The sequence below is a fragment of the Epinephelus fuscoguttatus genome, linkage group LG23, assembly GCF_011397635.1.
Source record: "Epinephelus fuscoguttatus linkage group LG23, E.fuscoguttatus.final_Chr_v1".
Classification (NCBI taxonomy): domain Eukaryota; kingdom Metazoa; phylum Chordata; class Actinopteri; order Perciformes; family Serranidae; genus Epinephelus; species Epinephelus fuscoguttatus.
The window spans coordinates 8,531,270-8,551,877 of record NC_064774.1 but is presented as its reverse complement, the minus strand read 5'-3'; positions in this window follow the sequence as shown (position 1 = coordinate 8,551,877).

The window sequence follows — 20,608 nt, the reverse complement described above, 5'->3', positions numbered from 1 at the left end:
AGTCAAAGTATTGTTACAACAAAGTTAAATAGAAAAAACTGTCATAATAAAGTTCAATAAAGTACTGTTATCATAATTGAAATAATGTACTCTTATAAAGATAAATAAAGAACTGTTATAATGAAGTTAAACAAAATAATGTTATAATAAAGTTAAAGTGCTGTTTTAATAAACTTAAGTAAAATGCTGTTTTAACAAATTTGAATAAAGTACTGTTATAATTAAGTTCAAGTGTTGTTATAATGTCAGTTCATATATTACTAATATTTGTATATTGCACCGGTGCTCCATGGATGCAAAATGCGACTAAAGGGTCACAATCTGGAGCTCAAAAACACACACCTCACCTGCTCACACACTATCACCCATGAGTATGTATGTAAATATATCATGTTCATATTTCATTTTAATTTTTTGTGTCTGTGAGAGAAAAAGAGCTGTAGGAGAGAGAGTCACATGACCTCCTTTTCAAACTGGCATGTTTACCATAAATGTGGACACTGTGACTGTTTAGCTTTGTACTTGTCACCACTGTTGTAGTGGTAACAAGAAGTCAACACTCGGGACATCGGGGAAGTTTGTCAGCCTTTTTTTGAAAGACACATCACTGTTCTACCTTTGTGAAGTTAAATCAATGGAAAGAAATACAAGCAAAATAAAAAACAAAAGCAAGAAAAGACAAAGAGAACCGGAGAGTCCTCTCAGCTGTGACTCTCATCTCCTCTGAAGGATTAAACCACAGTTATTATCCACTGGACTGGATGCAGGAGCACACAGCCGAACCCTCAGCTGCAGGTACGAGGGGATCATGAGAAATACTGAGAGCAGACAATAACCAATCAGCACGCAGACTGAGCCAACAGACTCAGACTGCTGTGGGAGCAGAAGTGTGACAGTACATCTCAGGACTGGATGATGATGCAGTGAAAATCAGAGAGGAGAAGCTGAACATGGTTTGTGACAAACTTCATGCAGGACTGATTTAATCCAAATCCTACTGTATGTCTGTGAGCAGGTGACTGGTTGAATTAATGGAAATTAGGAACTTTTAAGGTATAATCTACATAGAGAAGAATGCAAAAAATAGACTTTCATCAAGGCATTTCAGCCGTTTTGGGGACTAGATGCCACTTTTTTTGCGGGTAATACTGTTGTTTTTCATTTATTAATTTGGCATAAGGTGCTGTTTGTTACTTGACGTACTATGCTGCTCTTATCTTCATTTCTTTTTTGAAGCCATTACATTTGGAGAGTAACAGCTCATAATGACACAGAGGTGGCTGTGCACATTGACAAGTACAGTATTTCCTGCTTTGATGAAGTTACACATTACTTTTATGGGTGACATTTAACTTAAATTTGACTTTTGTTACCTCATCCAATAAAGAGCTAACAGCTTGCATAACAAAGAGCTGGTGTGACCCAGCAGCTGCGGCCTAAAAGTGTCAGTGAGACTCGTATTGGTACGCTGGAGTGCAGGAAGGAATTACACGACAGATGAAGGAGGTGTCAGCAGTTTTAATTGTGTATGTGAGGCCCGGGGCAAAACTGCTGTTTAGTTTATTACGTGATACACAAACAGAGGAAGTCTGATTTTGCATGTCATCTACTTTCATTTTTCTCCATGCACACACCATTTCCCGTAAGACATTCTGTGTGGTTTTTCATCAGAAGGGGAGTGAGTCTGCAGCCGGAAGTGGCAGAAACCGTTGGTACCAAGCTGTCAATCTCACATGAAGCGGTACATCAAAGAACAGAGCGTAATGATACTTAATTGAGATATGAAAATCAAAGACTGCTGACTGACTGTTTGGCAACAGTGTAAGGAAAAAAATCTTAGTGGGATAAAGATGAAATGCCAGCAGGGAAAAAGTTCCCATGAAATCATGTATGTACATGCACTTTATTTGTCCCTCTTACTGTCGACATACGACTTTGCTTGCAGGTGTGTCCTTCGAGCACAAGTGTCAATATTTCCAGGCAGGCAGAAACATCTGTTGGTAAGTCGCCATGTGTTTCGGTTTCTACGAGGTGTGTGAATTTCCTCATTGCAGTAACGTGGGGTTTTTCCTGCATTAATGGCCTGTCAAACATGTGTGAACTGCTCCTGGTATGATATCTCTGTCTATAGCTCCAGCTGCAGTCTGTGGATGACAAAATTCCAAAGAAAACACGAATGACAACCCGATGCTTGTAGAAACTATTTTAAAGGACTCATGGCCTCTACCAACCAGCTGACACTCCTTTTGCAATCAGTATCAAAGTAAATGAGCAGAGAAGGAAGGTATTTGGATGTCTGCCTTCTTAGTTCCATCAACAACAAAAAAAAAAGACAACACAAAGCAGTTCCAAGAATTTGCATGTCAAGGACTTTCAAGTTGATTCATGTAATATTTTGTCCCAGAAACTTCCCAGCTGAGATGGCTGCACCCTCTGTCCATCCATCCATCTATCCATCTATCACTCCTCAGTCTGCGTACAGCCAGATATACACAGAGTCAAACTCTGGACGTGCCTTATTTCTCCAGACTTTCAAATGAATTCTGCTGCATAAAATCAAGATATTTCCACTTCTTTCGTGACTGTCAGATGAGAAGAAATCTTAAAAGAGAGAGAGGTCCAATTCCCAAGTAAAAAATTCACTGTATCGTGCATGTGAGGTTGGAGAACTGTATATTTCATTGTAAGTCATGCATTCTCTAACATTTAAATTAGGATCAATGGATTAATTAATTAATCTTTAGCAGTCACACTAAGGTTACTATAACATTTGGATAGTGCGTATAATCTTATATGTCTGTTGAGCAACTATTTGGAAAAAATAAGAGATATCAGAAATAGGGTTATCTATTTTTTTCTATATATACAGGCATAAAGTAGACTTTAACATCATCAGTGTTTTCACCATTGCAATTAGCACAAGTATAGCTGAGGATAATAGGAGTTTCATTATTTTAGGCGTCACAGTGGTACAGTGGTTAGCATCGTTGCCTCACAGCAAGAGGGTTCCTGGTTTGAACTCAAGGTGGGGGATTTGAACCCCAGGATGGTGGGAGCCCCGTGCATGTTCTCCCCGTGTCAGCCTCATGACCTTACGATGGCGCTACGTGGAAAGTCATAGGATCACCAAAGTTCACAGAGAACGGATATCAGCACCAACTTGCACAGTTATCCACAGACATTCCACTCTGAACGACAGATGTCTACCTGCTGTAGTGATGGGCAAAGCAGTTCTTTAGATGTTACTGAATCACTAGAATCAGTTCATTAAAAAGATTTGTTCAAAAGATTCGTTCACCGAATCGCTCAGTGCTTGGCGGGAGGAGCCCTGACTGTGTACTGCGTAGTCAGACTCACTGAACTGATATACGGCTGAGTTGCTGCTGCGTCTGCCCTGCACTGGTGAGTCTCATTACTGGCCAACCTAACGTTTTAAGTTTGTTTATCTGGAAACTAAGTCTGTTAAAACAGTGGGGAGGTGAGAGATTGTGTTCATGTGGCTTGACTCCTGGCTACATTAGCCGTTAGCTTGGAGAAAACAGTCCCTATGAAAGTGTATCGCTGAGAGGAAATAGATTTGAATCACTCAGGGATCGGGGTTACTTCGTTCACTGAGTGATTTGTTCACCGAGTGATTCGTCACGCAGTAGGCAGTCCCTCCCTGCACCCTGGCTGCCTCGCAACTCGCGAGTGATTCATCGTTCGCATGGACTGAATCGGCAGTTCCACTCCCGGCCTGCACGCTCACTGCTGAGCTTAACTGAACTGAGAAATGAACGAATCAGTTCCCGAAGTGATTCAGTTCAGTACTTTCACTCAACAGAGTCGCTCTTTTGAACGATTTGTTCGCTAACGACACAACATTAACCTGCTAGATGGCAAAAACTTGTTTGCACTAAATTTCATGGAAATTAATCCAACAGTTATTCAGATATTTTAGTCTTCAAGTGTTCCACTTACAGAAAGAGCGGCCGACCTACTTTAATATTGTGATCCCCAGAGCCATACTGCTAAAAGTGATCGAAACAAGAATTTTCACCAGTTAGCAATGCAGTGTTAATTTTGTGAACAAAAACTATGAGTAAATATGTTCGTCAACAACCTTTTTTCAATGACTAAGGCAAGACAATGACAAGATGGCACCGGCCTGTGCTGCATGCACCACATCAGGACTACACCAGCAGCATGCAACAAGTACAGTCAGAAGGACTCAGAGTTGGTGTTAACAATGACAACAATTCTTTGTGAGATATAAACAAGGAAAAAGGTAAGACTAAATTGCCTGAAATGTTCAGAATAACAGTTTTTATCTACTCAAACTATGCTAAAGTAGCTACAGTTTTCTTTGACTAAAATAAGACTTTCAGAATTTCAGTCAACAAACACTTAAAACTAGAATTAACGTCTCGTGGTTGTACGCCTCAGCGAACCAGTCAAGGTGTGGTTACAGTTTACATGAATGTTTGTCCAGACTCATATGTAGGCATGGAAATTGACAATGCTTCAAATATGGATGTTTCTGCAAGAAGCTACAAATTCTAAAACGTGGATGATTCTAATATATCGTGTACCCAACAGCACAGAAGATCTTTACAATCAACACAGTTTCAAGGTGGACACCCAAGATTAGAGTCACTAATTCAGTATCTGATCAAATGTCTCCCATCTGAGATATGATCTTGAATAATGGCCAGAAAAGTGTTTTTGTAGAACTTGAGATCACAGTTACAATGACCTTTGACGTTTTGGATATAAAATGTTACCACTTCATCATTTTTATCTAATTGGGCATTTGTGTGAAATTTTGTCATAATTAGCTTATGAATTACTAAGTTATAGCCAAAAACATGTCTGTTTTGTGAAGTTGACCTTTGAGAATACTTTTCTCAAGGCCTTCTTGGACATTTGTGCCAAACTGAGGAACTTCCCCTCAAGCCTTCTTGAGATATCGCGTTTACAAGAATGAAACAAACAAAAGATCACTGTGACCTTGATCTTTGACCACCAAATTCTTACCAGTTTATACTAGAGTCCAATGGACATTTGTGCCAAATTTAAAGAAAAGGGCATTTTTGAGTTACCGTGTTAACTAGAATGGGATTGAGCCACAGCGATCACGTGCGTGGAAGGATGAAGTTGACTAAACATGATAAAAACTAGCATGTGCCCTTGAGCAAGGCAACAAACCCCCAACTGCTCAGGGCGCCTGTCCATGGGCAGCCCCTTTGCTCAGTGATAAATAAAGTATATCTTATTCTTCTTCTTCTTCTTAAAAGACTCAATTTAAAAAATAGCTGTCAATAATAAAGCAACAGCACTAATGGCATACATACAGAGGAGTTTGCTGCAAGAAAAACATCCACTGCTCGGTGCTCCCATGACGGAGAAATATAGGTGTGTGTGTCATTTTGCCGGGCACCACAGGAAGCCCTGCCAATGACCTCCAGAAGTTCCCCAACAGTTGATATATCAGCTTGGCGACACGTATCATACAGTTACTTTCGCTTTCATCCTGGACACATACTGAAGTGGTGTTCTGCTAAAAATCCCTTGTTTATTTTAATACTTCTTTTCCAGTAGAGGAAGAAAAGAAAATGATAGAAAAGGTGTGACTCATTGACAGTTGGTAGTCACTGGAAGAAATTGTTGCATAATGTAATTGGCTCGCTAAAGAAAAACAAAACTACACGTTAGAGAAAGAGAAAAAGAAGGCGAGTGTGGGAGGGGGAGAGGGAATAAAAAGGAAGCCACGATTGATGGCACATCGAAACCACAACATATGAAACAATGACTAACATGAGGCGTAGGTGAAGATGAGAAGATAAACTGTCGGGATTACCACAGGTGTGTGTGTGGGATCACGAACTTCAGGTGAACTCATAATGATGTGTCTAAAGCCCAGCAGGTGCAGGAGTCAAACTGAGTTCAAAGCACAAGCACTGACACACTCAAACACATACTTAGGTTTGCATTTCTATACTTGTGAGGACCTGCAATGACACAATGCATTCACAAGCCCCTAAACATCACAACAACTGTTTAATCACAGGTCTTAATCTACCTGAAACCACAAAAACAACATTTTGAAAATGTTCCAAAACTGTCCTCATAACGTCTTAAATTAGATATTGGTCCTCATAAATACAGATGGACAAGAATCAAACACACAAACACACACACACACACACACACACACACACAGTGAACTCTCCAAACTAACAGACCAGAACACATATGCAGCACAGTAGCTTCAACACCATATAAAAAAATGTATTCACTTTGTGTGTGAAGTGAATCCAAGATGTGTTCATCCTTTGATGTGAAACCCACATGACCTGACATGAAAGCCAACTGTGAGCTACATCACACTACTACAACACCCTGGTATCCTTTATCATACATTTATTTGCTCAACAGCGCCATCTGATCACCAAAAACAAAATAAAATCCAAACAGTACAAACATATAATAAAAAAATTTGTCATAAAATTTGTTATCTATGTATAAATGAAAGTAATTAAAGCGAATGTACCACAAGTCTAAATATGTGTGTCATCAAATAAAATGCATTACATGGGGCGATATATAAAATAAGAACATGTGAAAGATGATGATCAAAGGATTATGTATGTTTTTGCGTCTTCAAATATATGATTATAAAATCTTTAGAGAAAAAACAACAGATACGCCGTGTGTTTTATTAACAGGGTCTATTCACCTTATTATTCACAGGAACATGGAGGCAAAACAGAACGTCACCAGCTTCCGTTTTTTTTTTGTGTGACACTTCCGGTCCAGCACTCTTGACCACTGTGTAAATGGGAATCGGCTTGTTGTTAACCTTATTGAGTTTAGCTATATATATATCTATATATATATATATATATGTATAGATCTCACGTCATTATATCACCGTTTAGACTAATCTGATGTTTGTAAAGTCTATAAACACAATGGTTAAAGTAGATTAGCTGGGCTAACCATTAGCTGTTAGCCATTAGCGGTGTCTGTAATAACTCAATTACTCAATAAACCATCCATGAAAAAAATATTTCTTCCACTGGATGTCTTAGTTACAACATGATTGAGCTAACTGGAGTAGTTTCATGTCGTATCCGACAACGGGAGGCTTTTAACAGATGACGTCCTGATGTTAGCTTGCTGCTGCTGTTGTTCGCTGTCCCTGTCAGCTGCAGCCACTGCTGCGTTCTAGACATCGTGATTTCCCAAAACTGAATAAATACCACATAGCAACACAAAACTGCTTTGCTAGCTCAATCTTGTTGTAACGGCTTTTTGAAAATTGAAAAAATTAGCTTGCACTGTTAGCTCCAGTAAGGGAAAACATGAGGGAAAGCGGCTGACCGGAAGTCATGCACAAAAACACGGAAGTTGATCACTATATAATTCCGTGTTTGAAAATAAGGTAGATAGATTAAGGCATGTTAGATTCAAGACTTTTAAAATCTTTGTAAAATGCCACTCAGAATGGAATTGAAGACAATTTAACAATAACAAAAACGGAGTATAAAAATGAACTGACGTCAACAGAACTGCGAAATACCCCCTCCTTGTATACAAAGCGCTACATGGGCTGGGACCAAGCTACATTGCTCACTGCCTTGTTAACTATTTGCTTCCAAGAACACTGCGATCATCTGCTGCTGGTTTATTGGAGGTTCCCAGCAACATCTTGAAGAAGATAATGGATGCAGCCTTTGTAAATTACACCTCAAAGCAAGCTCAAAACATATCTGTTCACTTTGGCCTTAAACTAGCTCTGACTTCCTGATACAGGTCTGACACTCTTTCTTTTACTTTCTGTTAATGCTTCAGGCTGCTGCTTATACTGCCCTTATTGTAAAGCACTTTGTTTATTGTTGTTATTTATTATTTGTTGGTGGATTGTTGTTTGTTGATTGATTGTTTCTCACTCTGCATGCTGGACTCTACTGCCTTAATTCCCGTCATGGGTTTGAAAGACTCTTTGCATAGAAAACATCAGGCCTTGTGCAATGCCTTGTACTAGTTTCAGCCATGCTGCAGAATTTTGGTTAAATAGCCAAATTTCATTGAATTCCCACTTCCCTTTATTGTCCAAGGTGCAGTGACAGCTAACTAGCAGACAGTGGATCCTCTGCTCTGAACATCCTGGCCGAACACCAAATATATTTTACTCCACTGTCTTGATCCACATGGTGCTAATGCGAGAGGTATTTCAATGCGTTCTCATCCAAAATTGTCACCTATCGCCACTTTCAGTGGACTCTCACATCTACATAACGCATGCTTGGTACCCTACTGCATCTGCTGTTGATGTTCTAAGATGCTGCAACCAATGGTGGACTGTCAACAAAAGCACATGGTTAGGCTTAGGCTACAAAAGCAGTGGTAAGCTTTCGAAAAACCCCATAGTTTAGCTCTACATTCATAAGGGAAGCGTACACCTGGCTCCCAGGTGAAAGTCCTGGGTTTGCTGAAGCTGCAAAAGGTAGCTTTTGGCGTCAGTGTCTGATGCCAAAATCACTGACGAAGTGGCAGTATTTGACGACTTTGGATTGAGAGCAGGCTGGGTATTCTGTAACGTAATTTTTAAAAATAGATGCTACCAATTATTTTAAGATTTTACAATGGAACGTCAGAAAGAAAACAATTCATGAAATCTTACTTCCTGTGTATCAGCATTTTTCAGACTTTTAAAAGATTGATTTAAGACACTTTAATACCAATTAAGGCCTTATTTTTAGATTAACAAATTCAATACGCTAAGACTTTTTAAGGGTCTGTGAGCGCCCTGGTTAAGATGGACACTGAACCTAGAAAAAAGCAAATGTGCCTTGTTTTAAGATTTTAACCGTGGAGAAGCCCGATATGAATTATTGGTTAAAGTGTAATGAGTCTGTGGCAGGCGGCACGGTGGTGTGGTGGTTAGCACTCTCGCCTCACAGCAAGAGGGTTGCCGGTTCGATCCCGGGCGTGGGAGCCCTTCTGTGAGGAGTTTGCATGTTCTCCCCGTGTCAGCGTGGGTTCTCTCCGGGCACTCCGGCTTCCTCCCACAGTCCAAAGACATGCAGATTGGGGACTAGGTTAATTGATAACTCTAAATTGTCCGTAGGTGTGAATCTGAGTGTGAATGGTTGTCTGTCTCTATGTGTCAGCCCTGCGATAATCTGGCGACCTGTCCAGGGTGTACCCTGCCTCTCACCCGATGTAGCTGGGATAGGCTCCAGCCCCCCCGCGACCCTCAAGAGGATGAAGCGGTTAGAAGATGAATGAATGAATGAGTCTGTGGCATCACTCTATTGATCACTGGCACAAGGTCTGTGTCTTGGTACAGTATATGCATATAGTCTTTGCATATCCACTTATACATGTCCGTCGTTGCATATCCTGTATTTACAGATATTTTGGCTCCAAGTCAAGCAGTTTTTAAGATATTTCTATATTAGCTATGTCACCATTTCACTGTTTCCATGCCAAACATTTGCAATTAGTCATCTATTTCCTGGTGAATGCAATAGCTCGATGACGACACCTTGACATGCCAGTAAAAAGAAACACAATCTCCTCATAATCTCAATCTTTCTGCAACCTGATACCCCAAGGGGGGGTTTGTTAAATTGATCCATAATCAATACGGCTGATTGGTAAGGGAAAGCTGAACCTTGTAGAATTTCACCAGGGAGATGAGGGCACTGCTGTTCAGTGAACGTGTTTGGTTGATATTTAGGCTGTGACATTTTAAGATATCCTGTTGCATTTTACACAATCACAATTTTAACTTCACTGCTCTGATTGGTCGTCATTTCTGGGTCTACTATATCTCAAGGTCGTCATTGCAGCCAGGGGAATGACTGTAGTATAGCAGCATTTCCTACTGTGAAAAAACATGAATCAAAGCTTCTTAAACATACTGTTTTCTATGGTTTTTGGAAAATTATTAAGAATCAATGGAAATCACAGGGACCTACAAAAGTCCACAAAGCTATCGTTATGTAATCAAATCAAGAAAAAAAGGAAAATGAGAAAGTGGATGAGATGACGGGTTAAGAGGAGACAGAAAGACAAAATGAGATCACACAGAGATGACGCTACAGGGCCACTCTGAAGTCCCTTCATTAAGGTGCCTTTGCTTTTTTACATAGAACCACACAACGGCGCCATCATGCTGCCCAAGTATCGGAAGCAAAATAAGCATGACGAGAATTACGTGCAAAGCCCAGTTCGTTCAGACCAAAGATTTTTGACAAGATGAAACCGCTTTAGAACATTGCAGAAAAAAGTTGCAGCAGTGTGAACTGAGCTCGACTCAAGCTGACGGTGTCACCTGCAACTCTGCTGGTCAAGTTGCCGGCAGCTGGTTTTATAACGTCAAGCACGTCACCTGTTTCTACAGCCAGTCGGCTCGAAGTGATGTCTACTGATCAAGTCAAAATGACCACAGACGACGTGTTTGCCTGCTGCGGCAGGTGCTTTCCCTCCTCAATTTGCAGACATTTTCGGCTGCTGTTCTTCATCGTTGTTTGCTGCTAACTGCTCTCAGTTGAGTTTTAAATCTCCCCGTGGTAGGTCGCACACGTAACAGGTCATGAAAACGTCACTACCGTACTGTCCATGGTCCTGTCCTGCGGGTGTCCCTTTTACACAGATATTGATTCTGCAGTGTTACTACCTCCATTGCCGGCTTAGAGGCGAAACAACTCTGTCACCCATTTCATAATTGTACCATTTATACAGAATGGTGAGACGGAATAATGGTGCGATATTCACACATTGAATAGTGTAAAAAGGCAAAAGAAAGAGAACAGAAGGAAGGTGAAGAGAAAGACGGAGGATGATGGGAGGTAACGGGAAGAGAAATGGTGGAGAAGGTGGAAGAAAACTGTGGAGAAGAAAGACAGGACAACAGAAAGAGGGGAGTAAAATTAAGGAAAGGGACTTAAGGAGAAGGTAAGGTAAGAGTAAAAAAGGGCATCGCCAGGGCAATGAGATCATTGAAGAAGAACTGGGAGTGTGGTGGCTGAAGGTAAAGACAAGAAGAAGCAAAGATGGTGGAATGGTTGGAGGACGAATGGGACGGAGAAACAAATGGAAGATGAGAAAACCAAAGCAGGACAGAGGGTGATGAGAGAAAGAAGAAATCAGAGAAGAAGATAATAGGAGGAAAAGAGCAAGATATGGAAAATAAAAGAATGGGAGGAGGTGGTGTGCATCAGATTTTTGTGCTGGCCCTGCCAGCTAACCTCCTCCATCAGTCCATTAACATCTAAATTGTTGAGGAAAACTCCACTTCTTTATCAGTGCCATCACGCGCACACACTGACTATTTTGACTACACTTGCCCTCCAGTTCTTGGGCTCTTATCTGCTTTTATGAAGGAACAATGGCTTCTTTCAGCCGTCTGCCCTCCCTCTCTGTCCAACTCTCTCCTTCTCCCCTCGTCTTCCTCAGCCTCTCTCCATCCTCGGAATGCAGATTTCCGACCACAGGGTTTGAAGTCGGGCTGGAGGGGAGCTAATTATTATGGAAAAGAGAACAAGACACGGACGGAGGGAGCGAGGAAAGAGAGATAGAGGAATCGGGAGGGGGAGAAAGAGACGGGCAGATGTAGAGATGGAAACGAGGAGAGGAGCAGCGCTGGTGTTCATTAGAAGAAGAAAGACCAAAAAAACAAAGAAACAAACACACAGAGAAGTGAAGAGTTCATTTCCCATACTTTTTATGCCATTTAAAGGGCTGGTGAGCAGCTGGGGCATATCCCAGCATGCACTGGGCACGAGGCAGGGGAACATCTTGGGTTCTGATCCACCTGACTTGTACGTCTTTGCAGAGGGAAAGGAAGAGGGTAGTCCTGACTACGGAGATACCACACCACCTTGTTTAAGCTCAGGGTTATGCTCAAAGATACAAAAACTACTAAGTTAAAGTTAAGGGGAGACTAAGGGCATTTTCAAACCTGCATTCTTTTAGTCTGGTTTAATCTGCCTCTGGTTTCTTGTCTCCCTTAGTACAGTTTGTTTGGGCAGATCTGAACACAGCAGCTGAACATAAACGTGGACAAAAACAACTGCACCATGAAAGAAAACAGCATGTGGTGATCAAAAAATTGAGAAAAGTATTTTTAAATGTGATGGACTGAGGCCCTGATAGAGTGCATTTTCTTTGTCGTTGTGTCCGCACACCAAGAACTAGGAACAACCATAGTTAGAACGCCATTTTGGGTGTCTTTTCTCACTTCTTCATTAAAGTAGGTCCTCCCCAGCACAAGGGGAGCCATGGTAACATAGGTGTATGGTGATTGGTCGAACACAGCCATCGCAGCACAGGCAAACCCCCTTGTTCAAAAAACATTAGCTGACTCTGAATGACAGACAACACAAAAACAAACTTTGGCTTGTGAATAAAAAGAAAGAAAACACTTACAAATGGACCGTCAGTGAAGTCCAAGCTTTATGTACACTAATCAGCCAAAACATTAAAACCACTGACAGGTGACGTGAACAATATTGATCATCTTGTTACAATGCAATGTTCTGTTGGAAAACCTTGGGTTCTGACATTCATGTGGATGCCACCTGACACACTCCACCCACTTGAGCACCAGTGCAGAGCAGGTACCCCCTCTTATGGCTGTGACACTCCCCTGTAGCGTTGGCCCCCCAGCAGCACAATGCGCCATGCCACACCATAAAAACTGCTCAGGAATGGCCCAAGGAACGTGACAAAGAGCTCAAGCAGGGCTCGACAGTGCGAGCGTTTCACTCGCATTTGTGACTAAAAATAGGTGTGTGAACTGTAAAAAAATATTTAGGGGCAAAAAAAAAAAAATCAGCCGAAGCAGCCTATGTTTTTGGCAATAAAAAAATATGATAATCTAACCGCAAATGTTGGAGGAACTCCAGCCGCCTTCCCTCTTCCCTGTGTGACACGGCTATGGGCGGTTTTCCAAGCCACTGTCAGCACAATAAATAAGTCCCACTGTCAGCAGCGTGGAAATAAGTCAGAGTGTGGAGGAGACGGACCGGGTTAAGCGGCGGACCTCTGGGGAAGCCTGCTCCGTTCTCCCCACAGTTAGGGACCGTTCTCCACGGCCAGGCTGTCGGCTGGGTGGAAATAAGTCAGAGTGTGGAGGAGACGGGCCGGGTTAAGCAGCGGACCTCCGGGGAAGCCTGCTCCGTTCTCCCTGCAGTTAGGGACCATTCTCCACGGCCAGGCTGTTGGCTGGGTGGAAATAAGTCAAAGTGTAGCGGAGACGAGGGACCGGGAAAAGCGGCGGACCTCCGGGGAAGCCTGCTCTGTTCTCCCCGCAGTTAGGGACCATTCGCCACGGTACCACTGCTGGGCAGGGTGGAAATAAGTCCTGCAGAGTTTCAGAGGACCTGGAGAATGTTTTAGGATAGTAATAACATTATATAAGATAATCAAATTGCAAAGATAATATATATAAGATAATAACATTAAAGACAAAATTAAATTGCAATACCTTTTCAAAACTTGATGATTTTACCTTTCTGTACATTTTGTATACAAATGCATTAAATAATTTTGCTTGTAAATGTCTATTTGCATCACGTTTATCACGGAAAACACATTATTTGATCAATTTACATTGTGCCCCTAAAGGTCTTTGTGCGCTCCTTACTTTTTCAACTTAGGAGCACATGTGCTCCTTGGGAAAAAAGTTAGCGTCAAGCCCTGTCAAGGCATCGAGCTGACCACCAAATTCCCCAAATCCCAATCTGATCAACTATCTCTGGGACGTGCTTGTACCCCATCTCACATCGTACGGGACTCAAAGGATCTTAAGCTGACGCCCTGGTGCCAGACACTATAGGACACCCTCCAGAGGTCCTGTGTCCATGCCTTCACAGGTCAGACCCATGTCCACCCCAAGGAGCACCCACTGTGGACTGGGGTTACCTCTGGGGCACCAGCACGTCCCTCAAATATTCAAACAGATTGGGATCTGGGGTATGTTGAAGAAAAGTCAACACCTTGAGCTCTTTGTCCCATTCCTGGGGTCAATCCTGAGCAGTTTTTGTGGTGTGGCAAGGCGTGCTGGGGGGTCACTGCCACTGACAAGTGCTGTTGCCATGAGGGGTTTACTTGGTCTGCAACGGTTTTCGGGTGGAGCACGTCAAGTAGCATCCACATGAATGCCAGGACCGAAGGTTTCCCAACAGAACATTGCACTGTAACAAGATGATCAATATTATTCACTTCACCCACCAGTGGTTTTAATGTTTTGGCTGATTAGTGTATGTGACAAGGAAAATGCAATGCGATTTTGACTCATCAGAGCAAAAGTGTCGTTGCTATACCAACCACTGGCTAACCTACAGTACATCACTTAAGCATTCCTAGTACAAATGCAAACAAAAAGAGACCTTAAAGGTTTGTAGTTCTTGGAGGAGCTCCCCAGTATGCAGGTCTTCACAGCGAGGCGTTCCCAACATCATCTGTGTTTTCTTCCATTGTCTAATCAGATGAATTGAGAGACGGGCATCTTTGGTAGTGATGACAAGAAACTAGTGATGGCTGTTGCTGGACACCCAGAGTTATATGACTTTTCTAACAGTAGTTCAGATCATGTTAAGTATGATTGGTAAAGTCATATAGCCCCGGGTATCCTGCAACAGCCACCACTAATTGGCTGGTAAACAGCACTTTTGTCTAACTGGTGCCTTAAATTGTTAATTTTGAACAAGTGGACGAGTTGAAAGACTGAGAAGACGAGTATAGTACAGTGATGCTTCCTGTCTTTGTATCGGATTGATTCAGAAATGTATTACCTAGTGTTAACAGTTTGTCACAGTTCTCTTTCTGTAGGAAGAAAAAAGTGTAGACTGACTGTTGGCTCTCAAACAAACTGTGTAAGTGAGACGGGAGAAGAGACGTGACCTTGTAACAAAACGAATTCCAGGCCTACAAATGTGATTCTGTCATGTGTTGACATTTGAAGAGTTAATTTACCGAACCGGCATTTCCCATACTGTGCTAATATCCAGGCGAGCTGCCCAGGTAAATTAACAGAAGCCAAGGACATTTTTTTTTAAATTCATGTTGGGCTCTTTGATGCATGAAGCTGGTGATTCTCATCAATGTAGATTTCAAGCAGTGGAGATCTTAATGCTGCCAAGTGCTGAAAGCTTGTCATTGAGCTACAACTTCATAATTTATTTCACTGCGTCTGTGCTGCTCGATGTGTCAGTGCCAACACAAACTGAATGGAGAGACAGTTTGAATCGTAGCCTCAGTAATGAGGAGGAAGTAGTTAGCTAATGTTGTTGCACTGCCATTAGCTAACACAGTGCCACTACAGTGCGGCTGAAGGTCTCAAGCGGCTTAAACATCTTTTTCTCATAGCATGTTGATAACAGTGAATAAGAGTGATTGTTTCAGTCTCTTACCATGAAAAACATCTCTGATTTAAGGGATATTAATATCACTTTCATAACTGTATGCTAAATATGAAGCTACGACAGCAGCTGTTAGCTTAGCTAAGTATAAAGGCTGGAAACAGGGGAAAAGAGCTAGCCTGACTCCGTCCAGTGGTAACAAAATGTACGCACCAGCCCCTCTAAAGCCCACTAATCCCTATCCCAGCTGACACTGGGTGAGAGGCGGTGTACACCCTGGACAGGTCGCCAGACTATCACAGGGCTGACACATAGAGACAGACAACCATTCACACTCACATTCACACCTACGGACAATTTAGAGTCACCAATTAACCTGCATGTCTTTGGACTGTGGGAGGAAGCTGGAGTACCTGGAGAAAACCCACACTGACACAAGGAGAACATGCAAACTCCGCACAGAAGGGCCCCCCCACCTGGGGTTCAAACCAGGAACCCCCCATGCTGTGAGGTGACAATGCTAACCACTGCAACACCATGCCGCCAAAGGTTCAACAGTTTCTGAAATTAATCAGAAAACAGTTCATGAAGCACACTGAGGTCAAATGTTGCCTGTACACAACAACAAATGAGCAGTTGAAATCATTTCAGTGTTTTAAAACTTCATGATCTGACCTCTGTAAATAATTTTGAATTAATTTTGACATCGGGATGTTTTAAATTGTGGTGTTGTCGGTTCTTGTGGTTGGTGTCAGTTTACGTGCACTTGTTTTTATCTTTGGCTACTGCCCATCTTGGCCAGGGGTTCGTTTCAGAAAGGAGGTTCAACAAACTCTGAGCCTAACCCTGAACTCTGAGTTGAGTAACTGAGACGAGAAACTCTGGGTTACGGGTTTCAGAACAGGTGATTTCAATCGGTTCAATCAACACAGAGTTTGTTCACTCTGAGTTAAGCGTGTGCACCACGACCTTAAAAAGCCGTCATCAATGGAGCCCCGATACCACGATTCACCATGGCAACAACCGACAAGAAAAGGTCTGCATTTTTTTTTACTCCTCTGGAGTTGGATATTTTAATGCGCTCATACAGCGAATTTGAAACTGTTGCAGCAGCGAAGGAACGGGAGTCTGCGTAGGAGAAAATTACTGCTCGAGTCAATGCGTAGCCTAAGTTTAAATTTATTTTATACATTTATACAATCACAATAATGTTAGGCTACAGATGCAAACAGGTGGAATGGTGTTAAAGCTAAAATTTAGTTCACTTAGATGCAATCCCACCTCGTTATTTTTCAAGTGAAAATGGTCTAAAAACAAGTTACTTTTAGGTGTGACTTGTTTTGACTAGAAATAAGACACATATTCTTGGTATGATTTTGAGTTTTTGCAGTGTGACGCTGTCTGACATTTTGAGACAGTCAATCTACCTGCACATTAATGCTGTGAATGGACTTCATATTCACATAGTCTCCTTCATTTTGTGAAGGAGCAATGATGGGAATGTGGGTTCCATCAATGCACCCTATCACACCGAGAAATCCTAAAAGAAATTAAAATGACTAATCCCAGTGTGAGGTTGCAGCACCATGTCATTAACTGAATATGATTTATAATCATAAATTTTAACTGATTTCTACATCATTCACCTGCAATCCTGTGGAACTCCTCCTGGATGACCCTCACAGGTTTATGTCCAGGGAACACAACAAAAGAGTTTAATAGATGTTTCAGAGCTAGGGACACTTTTCTCACGGCTCTGCAGACAGTGGCCTTACTGATATTTTCTGCATCTCCAATATTATACAGAAAACTCCCGTTTGCAAAAAAACGAAGAGCAACACAAAGAATGTGGGTAGATGAAAGTGCACGTCCACGGTTGGTGACGTTGGTTATGTCACGACGGATGAGGTTATGGATATAAATGATGGACTGTGATGTGAAACCGCACTGTTCAAAAAGAAAATGTTCTGGCAATGATAATACGTCAATTCTGGGCCTGTGATTAATCTCCCGATGAATGCGTAACTCCCTCCTCAGTAACACTGCGTCTTCATCCACAGGCTCCTCCAAGAACGGACATGCCATGGTCGAAAAAAGTAGATTTAGAACTAGAACACACTTTAGGATTCGACTTTACCTTGAGGACAGATGATCAAACTCGCTGAAACCCGCGCGACACTAAACAAACGAATGAATGAATGAATCACACTGCGTGTGTGGCGTAAGAGGGAGGAGACAGCTAGAAACTCGAGGTTCATTGAAGAAAACCTGTTCCAGACCGGGTTAGGTTCACAGAGTCAGTTGCCATAGTAACTGACACCGAGCTTCAGTTACCTCCCTTTCTGAAACGGAAAACCCAGAGTTTCCCTCATTTCAGGGTTAACAGACTCAGAGTTTTCACTAAACCTGCTTTGTGAAACGGACCCCAGGACTTTGCTGAAAAACAGACTGGGACCGATCCTGGTTAAATACAGGGTAAATAAACAAAAGCATCACTTCAGGCTTAGTTCACTTTGGACTCAAATTTCTCTGGTCAACTTACAGCCACACTGAAACCACACAGCACCTGCTCAGCTGCTACTGCTCTGACTTGCAGCATCAGCTTTATAAGTAACAAAAAATTAATAACAAGACATAATGACGACAAAAAAATAAATATGAAGGGAAAAATGAAAGACTGTATCCAGATTTTACACAGTATCCTTTACAAAATGCCACGTACCAACTGAGCTTCAACAAATCTCTGCCAGCCTCTTAAATCTCATGGATTCTCATTCCTACTGTCACCAGATCCCATCAGAATCCCTGTCACCCCCCTTAAAAATCTAAAATCCCAGATCTTCTGCATGTATTGTAAAATATTATTGTTGTCATATTGTTGGCTGGTGAGCACAGCGGGTATGATGGTCTGTAATGTTGCAACTGGGATGTTGGTTTGTGTCCCAGACCTCTGGTGAAGTTCATCTGATGCCACGAGACACTGGAGGGGGCTTAAGATGCTGGAAAGCTGGCGAACGATGAACACACGCATACACACACACACACACACACACACACACACACTGTTTGTCAAACATCCACGCATATACATAAACACTTGTGCATGGGCACACACACACACTGAGTCCACAAATGCAAACATATACTGTGTGTACGCACACATGTACACACAGTCACAAACAGAACGGTATACCACACACACACACACACACACACACACACCAATACAAAAATGCACATATGGATGGAAACTTGTGCATGGGGGATTTATACACACATTTATACACACAACCACACACACATCAATCAGGGAATGCGTTCCCCCAAAAGCCATCACTCTTTTTGAAGGCTGAAGGGTTATGCAAATTAGCGGTGTGGAAGGGAGAGAAGTTGCTCTGTGATTGGTGCGTGAGTTCAGCTGGAGTCCTGGTAGTGACTCACTGTGGCAGAGAAGGAGAGAAATAGATGGAGGAAAGGAGAAAGGGAGAATGTAGGGTCAAAAAGGGAAAAAGAGAAAGACAATGGAGTTTAGAAAAATGACGAAAAATGGAGAAAAAATATCAGCTGAAAAAGGAAAAACCGAAGAAGTGAAAAGCAACGTGGTCATCGGAGACAGAACGGGTCTCAACAAGACAAATGAGAGGAGGAGAGGACATGAGTGGCAAGAAAGAGCAAAGTCACTAATTTGTTGTAAAAATGATCAACGGAGAAAGACATGAGTATGACAGAAAGTAAGAGGTAAGGACAGAACGACGAACAAGAAACGAAACAAAGAAGATGTTTGCAGGTAGAGGCAGGTTTCAAAATATTTAAAGTGAGTTGCTTTAAAAATTAATTTGTGCCAACCTCAATTAGGACTTCATGCGAGAAGTATACTTGCTGCAGACAACACGTGTATGTACACATCATGGCTGCCGTGCATATTTTTCGGTCGTTTGGCGTGTAGGCCGCTCACTTTGACGCGAGGTAACATGAAGCGTGTGCGAGATGCATTATTGACATGAACACTAGAGGCACTCGTGCGAAGTAGGCCTCTAGAGACCGTGAACGTGAGGTCGGGCCGCACATACATCTCCAGAGACGACACCTTTTCCTCTGCCAAGATCTTAAAAGACATAAAATTATAATCTCCTCTTCATCGAGAGTATCCATGTTTGTGTATAGCCTACTACATCCGGAAACACAGTGTCACCACCTTCTTCGCTTTTCGCGACCTCTGTGTCTGGGTGCTGTGGTCTGCCCCTAGCGGAGACCACCAGCATCAGGTGTGTTGGCTGCATCGACGAACGACCGTGCTGTACGCGTACATTTGGCCATGCAGCCAGTACACTTGTGCCCTTAGGGTTTGTGATGTGCTTTGCTTATGGTGGTCTGTTGTGTGCTGGCGTTATGTGCAGTGTAGACCCTTTTACTGTAATTAAACAATGTGTGAAATTTTATCATGATCAGCATATTAATACTTAAGTAGCCAAAAACAAGTTTCGTAAGGTCCCACTGACCTTTGACTACCAAATTCTATTCAGTTCAGTCAGTCTTGTGTTAAAATGGATGTTTGCGCCAAATTTGAGTAAACTCCCTTGAAATGTTCTTGAGATATTACATTCACAAGAATGACACAGAGGTCACAGTAACCTTGACCTTTTCTTTGAGATTTTCTTTTGGCTTTTTGCCTTCATTAGATCAGACAGTCAAAGTGTGAAAGGGAGAGAGAGAGAGAGGAGATGACATGCAGCAAAGGGCCGCAGGCTGGAATTAAAGCTGTGGCCAATGCGGCAAGGACATTGTCCCACCCACTAAGCCACCAGGTGCCCCGTGACCTTGACATTTGATCACCAAAATGTAATAAGTTCATTGATGAGTCAAAGAGAACGTTCATACCAAATTTGGAGAAATTCCCCCCCAAAGGTGTTCTTGAGATATCGCGTATCACGAGAATCATACGAATGGACGTACGGACGATCCAAAAATATAATGTGTTCGGCCATGGCTTTCGCCGGCATAGAGGAATAAAAAAAGACTGAATAAGAAGAAGGAGGTCTAAAAGCGTGAAAGTGAAAAGAAAGAGAGGCCATAATGAGTCAAACAGGGATCCTAGGCTCAGCTGTGCTTTGGTTTATGCTGCTGGCAAACACACCGACGTGACCAAAACCAAGTGGCCCTCCTACTCACCCCCCCCCCCCCCCCCATCTCCCAACACACACACACACACACACACACACACCACCCCTAAAATACATCCTCTCCCTCCC